Here is a 17717-nt window from a genome sequence, read left to right on the forward strand (position 1 = left end):
CCAAGAGACTGAGCTTATAGTCAATAACGGAGAAAAGACATGTCACACTCCAACATCATTTTCATATTCTCCTGACGGGCCACCAACTACTTAACAGAAACAGATTTTTTTTTTCTATTCCTAAGAACGAACAAATGCACAAGTTCTTCTGGAAACTGAGGTTCATCTACTAAGACTATGCCTGTGCCATCTTCTGATAGCATTACTTAGTCTTGTTGAGTTATTTTGACTAAGACCAGCAAAGCTAAAATCTGAAAATATTACACAGTGCACTTAGTTATTAAATCTAGTTTGTGCCTTTGTCTCATGTTCTGCAATTACACGGGAAAATATTGTTTCAATAACCATGCTTTTAAGAAATACTACCTCTATTAAAAGAAGCCTGCACTTACCAACATGCCCATTGCAAAGTAATATTTGCATTTGAATTACATCTTTGTTATTTCTTAAATCCCATTAGATTTCTTTTAGAGTAGGCACTTACATAAAAGTAAATGTAGAGATGAAAGGCATCTATCTTTTTGAAATTTTAACAATTTAGAATAGGGGTTCAATAAATAAAATAATTGCAGAATGAGTCAGAAATTGAGGTTTCTCATATTTCTACTTAAAACAAATGCAGGGACTATGAAGCAAAATAATATGTCACAGGTTATTTTAATAAAATAGGATATGGCTTTCAAATTACTGAAAAATGTATTACGGTAAAGCTACAAAACTGTAATACTCAATAATGTACCTAAACTCTGAGCATGAAGACATTTCTTTAGGCTCTTCAAAGTATTATAATTCTGGTCATATTTATATTATGGGCACAGCTGAGAGCTGATGCCTATGGCACTAGTGACTTCAAGGGAGTGCTGTGATAACCACCCTTTCCACTATGTAACAATGCATTGTATATGAATATATGCTTCATTTTATTAGCTAGTGAATGAGCCAGACTGGACAAACTGAATTTACTGCAGAAAGAGAAAATAAGTAGCATTAATCATTTTAGACAAAACTCTAATTCTGAACTATCTTCTTTGGAAGTCCTATCCATTAACACCAATGAGTTCAAGGGGACTTACTCTTGTGTAAACATGGTAAGATTGCAGCCTGAGGCACAACTAATATTCTCTAGGTAGGGCTAATGTAATAAAATTGGGTTAAAAACATAGGCCTGATCCCTTGATGTTCCCAGAAACCTAATGATGTATGAATATATTTTTTTTTAAAGTAAAGGTAAAGGACCCCCTGACAGATAAGTCCAGTCGCAGACAACTCTGGGGTTGCAGCGCTCATCTCGCTTTACTGGCCGAGGGAGCTGGCGTTTGTCTGCAGACAGTTTTTCCGGGACATGTGGCCAGCATGACTAAGCCGCTTCTGGCGAAACCAGAGCAGTGCACGGAAATGCCGTTTACCTTCCTGCCGGAGCCATACTTATTGATCAACTTGCACTTTGACGTGCTTTTGAACTGCTAGGTTGGCAGGAGCTGGGACCAAGCAATGGGGAGCTCACCCCATCGCAGAGATTCGAACCGCCGACCTTCTGATCGGCAAGCCCTAGGCTCAGTAGTTTAGACCACAGTGCCACCCGTGTCCCTTATGAATATATTAATCATATATTATTACAGGCTGGATCTAGACACATCAAAGAAGTGTTTCAGTTTAAAGTGTTGTAAATTTAAACGGAAAACAGGTAGAGAAAAATGGGACTCCATGTCACCATCTGGTGGCACAATGTTATATTGCATATACAACACATATGAATCACTTCTCTCTTTTTACCAGTTTAGCTGAGTCCACACTTTGATCTTAAAAATACTGACTTGGAAATAAATCCCATTGATTTTTCTGTAGCGTTTGCTTTTGCAATATATGTTTATGGTTGCAGCTTTAAACTACTCATCAGCAAAGCTGACTGTTTGGGCTTGAAAAACGTTTTAAAACTGTCTATGGCAGCAGGCTCAAAGTTCCAACGAGAAAAGAAGTAACATGTAAAAATCAGTTAACTAGAAAAGAAGCAGATGGTGTTTTTAAAAACAAAAACAAAACAGAAACCTGAAACGAATGTTGGTCATGTTCACACTTCATATTAAACCATAGTTAATGTTCAACTATGGTTTCATGACAAAGTCCCCAATTCACTCCTTTCCGGCCTCACTATACTGGAAGCAACAAACTACAAGTCTTGGCTTGTCATGTCATCTGAACTCAGGGTTGTGGTCTCTCTCTCACTGGTTGTAGCCTTTCAGGACAATGAGACCAGGAGCCAGGGAGCAGTGAAGCAGAGCCGCAAAGCATGGATTTTAATGGTATTAAACAATTAACATGTTTTAATGCTAATTGAGAACACAGTGAATTGTTATTTAGGAGCACTTTCCAGAGGGGTAGCCATGTTAATATGTTGCAGCAAAAACAACGAAAGAGTCCTGTGTCACTTTTTAATACATTTAGACCAATGTATTTATTAAGCAATAATATTTATTATTAAGCCATAGAGGAAAGAATACTATTTTGGCTGTGAACACACAATACACTTTCCAAAATGGGAACACCTAGTAGCTTCCAGCTGCACAGCTGCCCTCCTGACACTGGGGTCACTGCAGCTTATCTGGACAGCGTGGGGGGAGTCAGGAAGTTGAGTCTGCATTGAATTACTGGCAGAGCCACTTGGGTACTTGCATACAGACCTCAATCTCACTGTTGGTCCCCTGCCTCACCCCTCGTCCATCCAGTAAAAGTGGCAGCAACACCAGTGTTGGAGCGGAAGTTCCACAGCACTGCTGCTAACCTATATTAGTAATTTATAGTGTAAGTTCAAACAAGTGAGATGATAAGTTCTGCAAGGGAGTAACTTTCATGGATCTATTTGCAAGGTTTCCATGAACCATAATAAAGTGGCGTTTACAGCCACCAGGTCAATCATATTTCTCGAATTATAGCTGATTTCCTGACCTTACTTTGTAAGCAGTTTGAGTATCTAGATTAATCAATAGTTATTATTGTTTCTACTGAATAAATTAAAGCGTTTCTTTTTCTTCCTGAAATAATTTCCTACACCAGTACATTGAATTATGAGCACAGGACCACCACAGCTTTTTCATATGGTTTGCCAAACCAATTGCAAGCTTTTTTTTTTAATGTTAAGATCAAAATATTTTATTGGTTCTCTTTTGTTGTACCTATTACATAAATGAACAGTATCTCAGTAAAAAGATGACGAAAGGGGGAGTTTTGTTGATAGAATAGACTCCTCCCTGCAAAAAAAATCCCTCAGATTCAAGATTAGCAGTTCTCAAGTCCTTTAATTAACTGTTTTCCTATAGGCCTTAAAAAGCAACACAATAGATTCAAGAAGTTCTTACACTTCAGCTGTTTTTTTGTTTTTGTTTTTTTGTTTTTCCACTAGCAAGAAATAATGCAATAATCTTATGGCTGCTTTCTCCCATCTACCCATTTGCTGCAGGTTCCCTACCTTCCCAGGTTAGGTGAATGGCAACTGATGATCAGTGACATGACTTTGTCAGTGGTGGCACCAAGGCTTTGAAACTGCTTCCCCAGAGCAAAGTACTGACTTTACTGCCAATGAAACATTAAATCAATGTGTCTGTCACCTTTGGGGATGGAAAATCAAAATGCCCTTTGATTACCATTTCCTTGCTGCTACTTAATTTTATTTGATATTTTAGTCTGGTTTATTGCATTTTATACTTTCACCCAGCCATCTTGGATACCCAATGGAAAAAGGTAGGAAAGAAAAAAATTAAACAAAATTTTAAAAATTGTATCAGAGTAAAACAGGTTTTTTTATTTCTGTGGACTCCACTTCAGAAATCAGAAAGGACCTTCCAAATCCATATGGCATTGCTTTTCGATAATTTCATTCCCCCTTCCCAAAAAGCCATTTATAAGTCATAAAAATCCAATATCCTATCACTTTCTGTTTCTAAAGAATGTGTTTCTAGGCCCTATGAATGCAAACCTAAGGCTGGAATTGTATGATCACAATCTTAGACCTGCTAGAGATGCTTATTAGGATCTCAAGATGATGACGTTTTATCACAGAGTACACAATATACCTCCTTGAGTGTTCTAGCTTATGCTGCGTATGAAATCTTTCCTGTAGACTGACAAAAAAAACACACCTCTGATGACCCCCCCACCTTTGCATATAATGTTGTTCTCTTACATATAGCTTCACCTATACATTTGCAGCTATTTTTTTGGTGAAGAACAAATTGAATGTTTTCTTTAAGAGTTTACACTACAGTAATTTCAAATACCACAAGATTCTATGCATTTGATAGTTTGACATTGGAAAAAGCTAGATTGTGCACAAAATGTAAAGTTAAATGCAGAAATGGGCAAAACTTAATTTTAATTAATTATTCGCCATGCATAGTTTTTATGAAAAACCATTTGAAATCCTGCCTTCATATTTCAACTTTAGTCCTAAAGTAGGATTTTGTTTTCAGAAAAATGCATCTTTCATCTTAAAAGGAAATCCTAGCACACAATTTTGCATTGTTCTTGGTGCCCTCCAGCACATAAGCTCAAAATATCCAATGCACTTTGACAATAAAAATGTATTTTGACTTAGCATGTTACAGATAAACACTCAATAAAATTAAAATACAAACACAACTGCTGTGACATTTTAAACTTATTCTTGATCTGTTCTAGTACATTAAACACTTTGTGCTACATAACACCAAGAGAGCAGCTGGTACGAGCTCCCTTTCATGTTTGCAAATTAATTTAACCTAATGGATGTGTTTCCGATTAAGCATGCATTGATATTCAGTTTTTTATAGGCATGATCGTAGAGTTCTCCTGCAAGATTTCGTCAGTGTAAGCGGCTTGCTGGGCGGGAAAGGAGCAATCCTAAGCGTATTCAATGAGGTTCTCCGTTAAAGTAAACAATGGTTAGGATCAGGCTGTTTTGCAAGGTTCTCACACTTCCTTGGAACTAAACTCTATTGAATCAGTCAGGCTTTCTTCCAGTTAAGATTTGATAATAAGTTCAATAAAAAAAATTAACACATCTTTTTATTTCGTTTTAAAGTGGTACAATTCTACTGATATTTATATTGGACAGAAGCTCCACCCTGCTTCTAGTAAGGTCAATTTTTCACGACTAGTAGACATTTCATGAGCAGGTTCCCTTATTACATTTTGAACGATAAGCTGGTTTTCAGCTCATATTTTAAAAAAACATTTTAATATATCCTACATGCCTACGTTTTAAATATGACGCATTTATCAACCTTCCGATCACTCTTCTCACATGCCATTTATTACATCTGCAATCAATGTCCAGTCCATAATGCAGCCAAAGGCTGCCCAATATGCTTTTGTCCTTTCTTTCTCTTTCCTAATCTATTTGTTCAAAATCAAGGGGAATGCATCACATGTTCATTCTAGAATGCTGTCTTTTAAAATGGGTTTTGAAATATATAAAAAGAAAGCACTTGGTGTAAACCTAATTTAGAGCTACTCATCATGCTAGAGAATAGAATTGCTTTGTACGTGCTTACTGATGCTATAGATTAGCTTTATTAAATTAATATACATGAAAAGTAACTGTAGGAGCGTCCAACCTTATGCTTCTTTTTCCACATAATGTTATTTCAGACACACCAGTACTCATGAGAACTACTTGCAAAGTTATTTAACAAAATGTAGCTTTATTATATTATCATACATAATAAAAAGCACTTTAAATATTTAGAAAGGCTTCAGAATTTCGTGGGCCAAAATTTTGAGATAAGCAAGATTTTATGACATATTTAAATAAGAATGAAAGCTTTTTTAAAAAAAAATGTCATAAATCTTATTTTCCAAGTTTACTTGCATTCTTATTTTCGGCGTTGCGTTTGCTATAGTAGAATCTGAGTGGTTCTTTTATGGAAGCAGTCATTCATATCACCCAACACAAAATCAATTAAAATCAAAACACACAAATAGTGGACCTGTTATATGTATTATCTTTTTTTCTGGTAGATAGGGCTTCCCAACAAATACTCAAATAATTTTCAATAATTCTTGGAGGGTGGAAAAATACAGGCTTTCTTCAGCAGCTTCTTAAAAAATAATAATGAAGCATGTTGATTCTTTTCTAAATTCCATTTTCAGCCCTGTAGTGCTTCTAAATCACATCTGGGTACCATCTCTCTCTCTTTCTCAAAACACACACAGACAGAGAGGATCATATGCACACATCTAGTTGTTGTCAGCTCCCTGCACTGCAGTACAATGCAGCCCAATACAGGTAGGGCACTAGGAGCTAGATGGAGACTTCTCTCCGCATTCTGCCCCTTCTAGGACCATCATTCATAGCTTACTTGGAGGGGGGAGCGAGGGCTTGCAGGCTGAGAAGGGGAATGCACCCCACAGCTCCATACAACTCTATAGAACATTGGATTCCACAGGAATATGAAGCCACAGGAAGCCATCATTACCGGCATCATACCCTGATGCGGGAAAGAGTCCTGGGTGCTATTGGTCACCAAAGGCCAAAGTATCTCAACGTGGCTTGGCAGAAACAAGGCGGCGAGCTCTTTATTCTGCATGCCTTTCCCCCCCACCCAGTCCACCCCACACACCCCGTTTTCTGCTCACATGTCCAAGAGGCAACCCCCAGTAAGCCCACCCACCCCGACCACCGTCAGCATCCAGCCATTCGTTTCGCGCTCCCCAGGCGCGCGCGAGGGGGGGATTCCCAGCAGCGACTCCGGGGAGACGCACGCGCCGAGCTGGAGCACACACGCGCCTCCAGCCCCCTCGAAGTCCCCGGGTATGCTGAGTCAGCTTCGCCGGCCCCCACCTGACGACGGTCCTTCTTTGCCCCGGGGGCTGCAGACCCGCAGCGGAGGGGAAAGGGAGGATGGATTGGGGAGGGTGTAAGCAAAGAGATGGGAAAGAAAGAGCAAGGTTCCGGGACGGGATTCCCTCAACTGCTAGCTGCTCGTTCCATTTCGCCCAAGTATGCGGCGATTTAAACAACAACAATGCCCTTTCCTTTAAGTCTTTTCGGATCCTGGCGCCTAACCAACCCCCGAAGAACTTTGCAAGCTTCGGAGGGAGGGGGAAAGAATCTTGCAGATTCATCCTACGGGAAGCAAGTGCCCAGGTTGTTGTTTCCACCCTAATGCACTTTGCAACGCCTCGTGGCTTTTCCCGACGCATCGCGCTGCAAAAAGTCTGGCTGGGGTTTTTTTTTTTGCAGCCCGGCATGCATGCATGCACGCTGCACCTTTTGCATTTCCCCGCGTTCGAGGCTTCCCCGCCACTACCTCCCGCATCTGCCTTCTGCAAACACTTTCTCCCACCTCGGAGCCTCCTTTGCGCGCCTCCCCTCCCCTCCCCGCGAAGTTCTTGTGGGGGTTTTCTTTGAGGGCGGAATCCGTCAGAAAAGAAGGGGAAAGGGAGCCTGACTAGGGAGACTGGAGAGACAACGACTGCAGGATGGCAGGGAGGGTCCTGCACGGTGATCATGGCAGGGTCGCGCGCCAAGCTGGGGGGCTTTCCCCCTCGGGGCCCCCTTGACGTGGTCCCCCAAAGGGCTGCGATCCTACTGCGCACGCTTCCTTCCGAGTAAGCGCGCCTAAGCTGAGGCTGCGAAGCCGCCGCCGGCTCCTCCGAGGCAAAAAGGTCCCGCGGAACTCGGCAGAACTTCTGCTTCCCGGAGGGGTCGCCGCTTCCCGCCATCTTGTCCCGCCGCCAAAGCGGCCCCGTTCCCGCCACAAGGGGAAAGTTCGACGCCTCAGAGGCGGCTGCAGCCCCAACCGTGAGGTGAAAAAAGTTCCTCGGGACTGCGAGCAGTTCCTGAAGAAGGGAAGCTTCGCTCACTTACCGGCTGGAACTGCAGCCCGCAGCCGCCTCCCTCGCCTCACGCTGCCGCTCCGAGCGCGGCGTGGTAAGCGCTGCTGCGGCTCCACGGAGGTGGCTGCGTATGGTGGTGTTTCCCCCCACTCAGTCCCGACGCACCGCGCCCGCCCTCTGCTCCTCTCTCCTGAGGCAGGAGCGCGAGGCGTGACAAGAGCCCGAGGAGGAGGAGGAGGAAGGAGGCGGGAAAGTGGCTGTGCGCGCGGGCTCCCCGGCGCAGCGCGTGCTGCCTCTTGCTGCAGTGCCGAAGAGCGCCTGGCGAGAGGGGAGAGTCACGGCGAGGGCGGGAGGCAGGCAGGCGACGCACCGTCAAGAATCGGAGGCGTGGGCGGGGTGCGACGGCTGGGCAAGCCCATTCTCCCTCGCCTGGAGAAAGCAGCGGGGAAGAAGGAGAGGGAGGGAGGGCGCCGGCGGAGAAGCCGTGCGAAACCAGCCTAGCGCGCGGCGGGCAAGAAGACCATTTCCCGAGAAAGGCGGGGGAATGCAGCCAAGGCAAATGCAGTGTCCATTCTTGCCGCGCGCAAGCCGCGAAATAACTCGGACTGGCATAGTCCAAAGCTTTTGAATGGGGCTCTATTGACAGATTTGAGTACAGTACTCCTTGCGGTCGAGCCAAGCGTTATACTATGTATGGCATCCACAGGGTGTGACTGTGGCTTTAATGACAACACATGTGCTGCTTTGATGGTCAAGGCATGGAGTTGGGGAGCTAGCTGCCGAGGAGGGGCGCTAAACGGGGTTCTGCCCCCTCTCCGCCCTGTATTTCTTCCGAGCCTCGATCTGAAGCACCGTGACACAGTTAAGGATGCAACAGGTGAAGCTTGACGTATGATTTTCAGACGGAATAGCTGTCCTAGTCTGCTGCAGATAGAACAGCAGAGTCTTGTGGCACCTTGAAGACGAAATCTTATGCCACCGTACATTTTAGAGGGTGATCAGGTGTTTATGCAAAAAAAAACAACTAGACTTGCAACTGATTTTAAAGGTGTTACAAGACACTTTTAATTTGCCTGTTGAAATTCATGCAGTTTCTAAAGACACATAATAACTCAGAGAGCAGGACTGCTGTGTACAAACTTGTCCCAACCTGGATTGTATCTTAAATGGGATATGGTTGGTGAAAACATGTAGCACGAGCACAAACTGGCTCAAGCCAGCTACAAAGTCAGTCAAATGTGACATCTCACACCAAGAATTGTACAGTGGTACTTCGGGTTAAGTACTTAATTCGTTCCGGAGGTCCGTACTTAACCTGAAACTGTCCTTAACCTGAAGCACCACTTTAGCTAATGGGGCCTCCCGCTGCTGCCGCGCCGCCGGAGCATGATTTCTGTTCTCATCCTGAAGCAAAGTTCTTAACCTGAAGCACTATTTCTGGGTTAGCGGAGGCTGTAACCTGAAGCATATGTAACCCGAGGTACCACTGTAAATCTAATAAGATGCAAGATGCTCTTAAAGCAGATCAGAGAATAAATCTGAACAGTCTTTTCTTTTCACAGGAAAAGACAGGTGTCCAGGGGTCATAGGAAGTTGCCTTCTACTGAGTCAGACCAATGGTCTGTCTACACTCACCTGTGGAGGAATCTCCATGGTTTCAGACAAGAAGTCCTTCCAAGCCCTACTTGGGAATGCCCAGGAATTGAACCTGGAGCTTTCTGCATGCAAAGCGAGTGCTCTGTCATGAAGCTGTGGAGCATCCTAGTGCCAGTAGACATCTCCACCAAGCACATGACAGAGCCTAGATCAAATAAGGAGCCCAGCCAGCTCCAGCACATAGCCATGTTTTTGCCAGGCCAGCTAGGCAGTCCAAGCCTCCAATGGCTCTCTGGCTATGCATGCAGATGTCAAAAGCAGTGTTGGAGCCTATTATGGTTTAGTTGAATCATACAGGTACAGCAGATTCTGACTACATTGCCATTTTATGTAATTTACTTTCTCTAGTGAAGAAACTGTCACGGCACTATTTACACCAAGGGTCAAACTAGAATTGACATCAGAAACACGATCAGCCCTTCCTTATTTCTCCTTCTTCACTAAATAGCAGTTGTGGGTGTTGGAGGAGGGCTTTAATTATTTGCCCCCACAGTGTCTATCCCCTGCAACTCCTGCTTGTCCAAATGGGTGAATCCATCGATTTCAGGTTCTTTCCGTTTCTCATTTTTCCAGTTTCCAGTTCTCCATATTTCCACATCAGTTTGCAATTTTAAAAAAGACCATCTCATGAAAATCCATCACCATTTTAGTGTGAATCTTTGCTAAAGTACTCATTTTTATGCACAATTTTGCCCAATATGCACATTTTCGCAATGCAATTTTACCTAATATAATGCATTTTTGTATGTTAGTTCCAGTTCCAAATTTCTTCCCCATCCCTATTATGCAATCTCAGTCCAGACCCCCTGCCTCCAACACACAAACACACGGCTGCTATTTAGTAAATTAAAATAAAGCAAACGGCAATCATGTTATTAATGTCACATCTGGTCCCGCCCTTGGAAGGCAGTAAGAAAGATAGTGCCAACAGGGTATTTGAATTTGAAATAGATTCTCCCTTCCCTTTCTGCCAAATGAAAATCAACAACAATTTGTACCTTTAAGAACAGTCAGTGTAGCCCTTCTCAGAACCGTTTGTTTCTTCAGCTGTGACATGCTAGCTGGACTATGACATGCTGCAGTCCAAATAAAAATTGTGACAAGATAGGCCTGTCACTTTCCTGACAGCCAGGCCAAAGAGTCACACTGAGCACAAACTTGCCTCACATCTTTAAAAGGTTTCCACATGCCATTGGCATTCTCTCACATATGTAGAGTAACTTGGTGGTGAAAGGCTAAATTAAATGGGAATATTAATCAATCTACGATTAATGCAAATCAATTAACTTTTGTGGGAATGTTAAGGAAGGTAGGAGAGGGTGTATTGTTTTGATATTATCCCTCTTCACTCACACTAGTGAGTAAACAGGAGAGCATATTCCTGTTGCAACTTATTGGAAGCAAGTATCAAAAGTATCAATTTTGGGTCCTAGTGACCCTAGGAAATAGCAAATTATCAGCTCTTCAACCAAAGGATACTGTGTCAATTCAAGTTTCTGAATGATTGCTGTAAACCCATTCACATGTTTGAGAAAGTCTGTCTTTGAATCTAATTTTAATTTGAGGATGCTTCGCATCAACTTTCTGTGAGACCTTTTGCTGGTACTTCCATATGCAATTTCCAGATCTTTAAGAATCTTGGCGGCATCATCTAATGTATTAACCTGTGCCATTTGCACATCTGTAATTGCACTTAAAATGGTAGCTCTATCTTTGTGGTTCTGATCTTCCCATAGATTAATTGCTGCAATGGAATCTTTCTCTTCACCAGTAGGCTTTTGATTAGTAATTGCATTTAAAACTTCATTTGCCTGAAGAATCGGTATCGAACACTTTTTCCACGAAATAAAATTTTCCTTCTAATTTGGGCATTCCACAGAAGATTCCACTTACCATCTCAAAATCAAAGTTTGAAAAATATTCAAAAAAATTGAAATTTGAAAAAATAGTCAAAATTCATAATCAAAATCTCAAAAATCAAAATAACTCTTCACTGCCTCAGCTGCTGTGAACTCTGAGGAAGGGGAAAGAAGCTCAATCCCCTCACACAATAGAGCAATACATCCCACAACTTTCCATTCAGTTTTATCTGTGCTCTTCAGTAAAAGGCTAAAAACTATTGTGGAAACACTAAAGAGCGGGGGGGGGGGGGGACCTCATCTCTCTCCTTCAGCCAAGCCAGCTACAGATGTCAAGCTCAGCAGTTTGAAGATGGGGACAATATTTGCCTGCCTCCATTCTGCTGGGACCTCACCTGTTCTCCAATAATTCTCAAAGATTCTAGACAGAGGCTCTGAGATTGCACCCGCAAGCTTCTTTAGTAACCTTGGGTGTAGTTCATCAGGCCCTGGAGATTTGAATTCATTTAAAGTAGCTAGGTGTTCCTTTACCACCTCTTTTCCTATCTTGGGCTACAGCTCCCTCCTTGCATTGTTTATTCTGTCAACATCAGGTTGGGCACTGCTTTATGCCTTCTCTTTGGCTCCCAATAGCATTTTTCAATCTTCTCCACACAGGCGATCTACTAGTTGTGGTCCAGAGGTGGAGGATACTGTGGAGCAGCCCCTAGTGGTGGAAATGCAGCCCCGCCCCCCAATCCAGCTGCTGCAACCCATGAATAAACAAGAGACAAGAGTTTACCATTGAAAGTGTTTGAACTTTATTGAGCACACTTTGGAATGTGGCGAATCTCTTAGTAATTTACAGAATATATTATCCATCTTCCTTTTGAATGCTTGTTTCTGATTGGCTGATACTGAGCACTTCCTCTCTAGGCAAGCCTGTTTCTGTGCAGTAAAAAGGTGGACCCAGGAGATTAACCAAAGTTTTTACAAAACCCAAATAGCTGCTTCTTTCTGTAATGAAGATAAAAAACCCAATTAGGACTAGAGTGGTGCTGTGGTCTAAACCGCTGAGCCTAGGGCTTGCCGATCAGAAGGTCGGCAGTTCGAATTCCCACAACGGGGTGAGCTCCCGTTGCTCGGTCCCTGCTCCTGCCAACCTAGCAGTTCAAAAGCACATCAAAGTGCAAGTAGATAAACAGGTACCGCTCCGGCGGGAAGGTAAACGGTGTTTCCATGCGCTGCTCTGGTTTTGCCAGAAGCAGCTTAGTCATGCTGGCCACATGACCCGGAAAAACTGCCTGCGGACAAACATCGGCTCCCTCAGCCAGTAAAGCGAGATGAGCGCTGCAATCCCTGAGTCGTTCCCGACTGGACTTAACTGTCAGGGGTCCTTTACCATTTTTACTCTGGAAATAATGGGATGACTTTCTGCTTTCCCTCTGACTCTGTCATCTGTTACCTACATGTGATGATTCCCAATTAGAGATGAGGGTTAAACAACTGATGAAGGAAAAAGTACCACTGGTGGCATTGGGCCATGTCTGTAAGGCAAGGGGTTTATTTCAGCCAAGCTAGTTTCATAACTCCAGGGAATATAGTAAGCACCAGGCATAAGATTCTGTATCTGCTCCTTTTCCCAAAATAAGTATGTCTGTGCAATGTGACTGTTCAATGAACGGATAAGGTAATCTGATTAAATATTCAAAAATACATGGAGGATAGAGAGACTGCACAGTTTAGCTGTCTGAAGATTTTCCATATACCTGCTAAGTTGATTTAGGTTAGTTGTTCAAAGACACCAAATGAGTCAGCCATATAAATCCCAACTATTCAAATATCCTTAAAGACAGCAGTAATCTTAGGCATGTAGAAGTTCAATATTATCCGTCTTCTATATAAGGCTTATCTATAAGCAAATTAAGTTGTGTATCTCTGTGAACAAACACAAAGCCCTGTTATTTAGAGATATATCATGGAGCCCCAATCTATCTGATCAGTTACTCCCTTAGTAATTTGAATGTATTTTTACAAATATATAATAAAATATCTTTTAATGTTCATGTTTAAAAAGGCTTTTCTCTTCTCTTTCTCCTTTGCTATTACTTTGAAGCATTATACTACTCTCATTTTATATTCTATAAGTTTAGAAACATTCCTAGTCAAGCTAATAATAATAAGAGAATAATAGAATTGTAGAGTGGAAGGGGCCACAATAATAATAATAATTCTTGCAAATTGGAACTAATATTCCAATATAATTTGTCATGCCATTGAATTTAATACATGATTTGAGGTTTCATAATATATTAAAATGTATCAGATTGTTTTCTTGCTCAGCCAAATATCCTTCAAATGCGTATGTCTTGAACAGTCCTCTCTACTGCACTTTACTAGCTTCTTCCAATTAACATGTTTTCTTGATCTCATTGTTTTAATATAAACCATTTTGTATTTCCTGAGATGAAACAACATACATTTTAGAAATTACTATAATGTAGAAAGTGAATAGGGCTGTAAAATTCCAGGCAACTCACTGCTGAAAAAAGGGAATCTAAATACTGCTGGAAAGACTAAAACACCTGTAGAAATTACAGCTAGGAAGCAGAACCATAAAATATTTATATTTTCTTTTGCTTTATGAACCACAAAAGCCTTCTAAATAGTAGTTTTGATTCAATATAAAGATGGTCTATCGCATAATCATAATAAGCAGCCATCAGATTCTTAAGGGTGAGTGTGTTGAAAACTCCGTTTAACATTTCAGACCAATTTACAGCCTACAAACAAAATGATAGTAGAAACTCTAAGGCTGACTTCACCAGGTTTTTTGTAGTTCCCCATACAAATTTTACTTGAAACTCTTTATTTTTTCATTTTAAAGGAGGCTTGTTTCCTTTCCCTTCTAAGCTGCTCATTTTCAATCAATATTTGTATGTTTAGAGAAGGTAATTTATATGCTGCCACTGGTAGATGGATATGAACCTTGTATAGCTGTCTATGTCTATGCATATACCTCAGCACTCCCAACCAGCATTATAGGCTGGTTAGTTTAACAACTGTTCTGGGAAAACTGGTGGAAAGCATTCTAATAGAATTACCAAGTGTATAAAACGAGTATTGATGAAGCAGAACAAGGCTAGCTTTGGCAAGACCCATCTTGCTAACCTTTTAAAGTTCTTTGAGAGTGCATTCCATGTGGCTCTCAACAGCACATGGTCAGGAGAAAGAACAATTTCACGACACTGATTGATAGCAATGTAAGAATTACCTTGCTGGGTCCATTTTGCCCAGGAATTCTGTTTCAAATACAAAAAGGAAATCTGTATCCTGTACTCAAGTGTAAGAATTGTAACCAAAACTCCACACTTTGTCACAAAGAAAAAGACAAGTCTCTGTAGCCAACAACATGAATCACTTGTTTTCTAGCTCTGCACTATAGCCTGATTAAACTGTGTTGTCTACAATATATTAGGCATGTGGAATATTTATTACTTATCACACATGTTCACAGATGTTTTATAACACACACACACACTACACAGAAAAAGAGAGCAATGTCTCTAGTTGTACACATCAGGACACTTTAAGGGAGCAAAGGGCAATGCAAGGTTAATTACACTTCTTGACATTTGGAAAAAATATGGCTTCTTGGTGTAGTTCAAGCATGAAGGAGCAGCTGGCAGTACCAGCAAAGGACTGCAGAGCAATGAACAATCAATACATCGTCACAATGGGAAAACTATTATTTAAGCTTAAATAGGAAGGCACTGTAATTGTTATATACAACATCAGTTTAAATTTTTTTAAGGAGAGAAAACAACCCAAGTATTTTCTGTGTGTGACCTTTTTTATTTTTAAAAGGTCATTTGCAATGTTGGGGGGGATGCAGAAAATAACTACATTGGTACCTCAGGTTAAGAACTTAATTCGTTCTGGAGGTCCATTCTTAACCTGAAACTGTTCTTAATGGGGCCTCCTGCTGCCGCCGCACAATTTCTGTTCTCATCCTGAAGCAAAGTTCTTAACCCAAAGTACTATTTCTGGGTTAGCGGAGTATGTAACTTGAAGCGTCTGTAACCCGAGGTACCATTGTAATGGCTTTTGAAACAAAATTTGAAAGGAAATGTGAATTTACAGTTAAAATAATTAAATAGCTACAGTATATTTTCCTCACTTTCTGAACTCTTATCCTTTGAGTGCTCATTTTCATCTGAATGTTGATAGGATCCTCCATGTGATTGGGAACCCTCTATTATCATGGCTCCTAGTCATGCAGAGACCTCTCTGTGTGATCATCCAGACACACTTAGGTCTGGTTTGCAAGACATGGTAAGCCAAGCTATGGCTTTTCAGGACTGCGCAAATGTGCAGTCTCTGAACTAACAGTTTGCAACTGCTTTGCTCTTTCCTGGTCCTTTTTACTCCCCTGCTGTGTTGAGCTAAGGAAAGTTTTGCGTATCATCTTAGTGTATCATCTGAACCTGGACTCATGATTAAACTTCCTCTTCACTAACCATAAATTGTAGCCAAGAACAAATACTGAGGACTAAAATTGGGAATATTGAAAACTACCTTATATCAAATCAGACTACTGGTCTATCTAGCTATAATCTGCATGGAGTTGCATTAGTTCTACAAGATGTATGTCGCCCTACTTGGAAATTCTGGGCAGGTGAGGAGGCAGAGGCTTTGGTTAGCCATACGCCAACATACTCCAGCCTCTCTTATCTTGGCCAGGGGAAGACTGAAAACAAGGGAGAATTGCCCCAAGGAAGAAAATAAAATATGGACCTGATTTCTGCAGAAGGAAGTATGGTTTATTGGTTTATTGCCTGTCTCTTGACAGCAGTTTCCTCCTAGACTGTGCTCAGGCACAAATTCAATCCTATGGGAGGAATTAAATACTATACCAAATGGCCTACTATTCCTCAAGTTGTCTTCAATGGTGAATTTGTGGACCCTGCAACATATTTCTCCAGATGCATCCGAATGGAAACTTAATGGAGTTAAGAATTTGCTCCACACTTCTAGATTTCAAGAAAGACCACGGCAATAATAATAATAATAATGGTTGTTTTGACTTTGACAGAAGACAGTTTTTGATAACCTGGTACCAGAAAAATATTATGTAATTTAACTCAAACAGTTAACTTTTTAACTAACAACGAGGTCTATCACTAAAACCTCTTGTTGCCCATTGTACAGTATGCAAAGCTGATGAGCTGATGTGTGGGTATTTGCATGAAAATATTTACAGTCACAGCACTATGAATACAGTGTTTTGCAACTAAAGTAAAACAAGTAGGTGGCTTCTATTTTGCAATACTTTCGTGTGCATTTTATTTTTGTTTATCTATTAAATTTGTATACTGTCCTTCATCCATAGATCTCAGGGCAGTTCACAACATAAAATACAATATAAAAACATGAAATACATGATAAAAACCACAAACCAATAAAACGACCTCCCCTTTCCCTTCCACAAATACATTTAAAAGCGGTATGTTAATATTTCTTGCAAATTGTGTTCTATATATAATGCATTTTGAACTTGTTTGATTAATGTAATTCTATTGTCAATTTTTTGTCAATTTTATTGTCAACCTAGACAGCATCTTAAAAAGCAGAGACATCACCTTGCCAACAAAGGTCCGTATAGTTTAAGCTGTGGTTTTCCCAGTAGTGATGTTTGGAAGTGAGAGCTGGACCATAAAGAAGGCTGATTGCCGAAGAATTGATGCTTTTGAATTATGGTGCTGGAGGAGACTCTTGAGAGTCCCATGGACTGCAAGAAGATCAAACCTCTCCATTCTGAAGGAAATCAGCCCTAAGTGCTCACTGGAAGGACAGATCCTGAAGCTGAGGCTCCAATACTTTGGCCACCTCATGAGAGGAGAAGACTCCCTGGAAAAGACCCTGATGTTGGGAAAGATTGAGGGCACAAGGAGAAGGGGACGACAGAGGACGAGATGGTTGGATAGTGTTCTCGAAGCTGCCAGCCTGAGTTTGACCAAACTGCGGGAGGCAGTGGAAAACAGGAGTGCCTGGTGTGCTCTGGTCCATGAGGTCACGAAGAGTCGGACACGACTAAATGACTAAACAACAACAACAACATTGTCAATTTTACACTGTTCACTGCCATGTTGTTGTTTTTTTCTTAATTTGGCAGTATAGAACTTTTTGTTATCCACCACCACAAAGGCTGGATATTTTTTCATTGCAAACTGCCAACTCACAGCTTGGTAATAAGACTGCCTTTTGCAGTCCTATTTCATTGCCATATGCAATCAACACAAAGGCAAAGCTTGTGATCAGTGCCTGCCATCATCTTGGCTTGGGTGTACAGATATTTAAGACAAATAACATATGCTTGCATCGGATTTAACTAGGAAACATTGAAACTTG

The 17717-nt window shown here is 41.4% G+C and overlaps 1 protein-coding gene across 4 annotated transcripts in view; it reads right to left on the minus strand.

Annotated features, from left to right (window-relative positions):
- Positions 1-8537, minus strand: part of SV2C (synaptic vesicle glycoprotein 2C) — a 106328-nt gene extending 97791 nt beyond the window's left edge. For all 4 annotated transcript variants that reach the window (XR_013977162.1, XR_013977163.1, XM_080972612.1 and 1 more), the window contains exon 1: positions 7844-8537. The gene's annotated coding sequence lies outside the window, so the exon portion shown is untranslated. The remainder of the gene's footprint in view (positions 1-7843) is intronic.
- Positions 8538-17717: the final 9180 nt, after the last annotated feature.

This window comes from Podarcis pityusensis (assembly GCF_964106645.2).
Source record: "Podarcis pityusensis genome assembly, chromosome: 11".
NCBI classification, from domain to species: Eukaryota; Metazoa; Chordata; class Lepidosauria; order Squamata; family Lacertidae; genus Podarcis; species Podarcis pityusensis.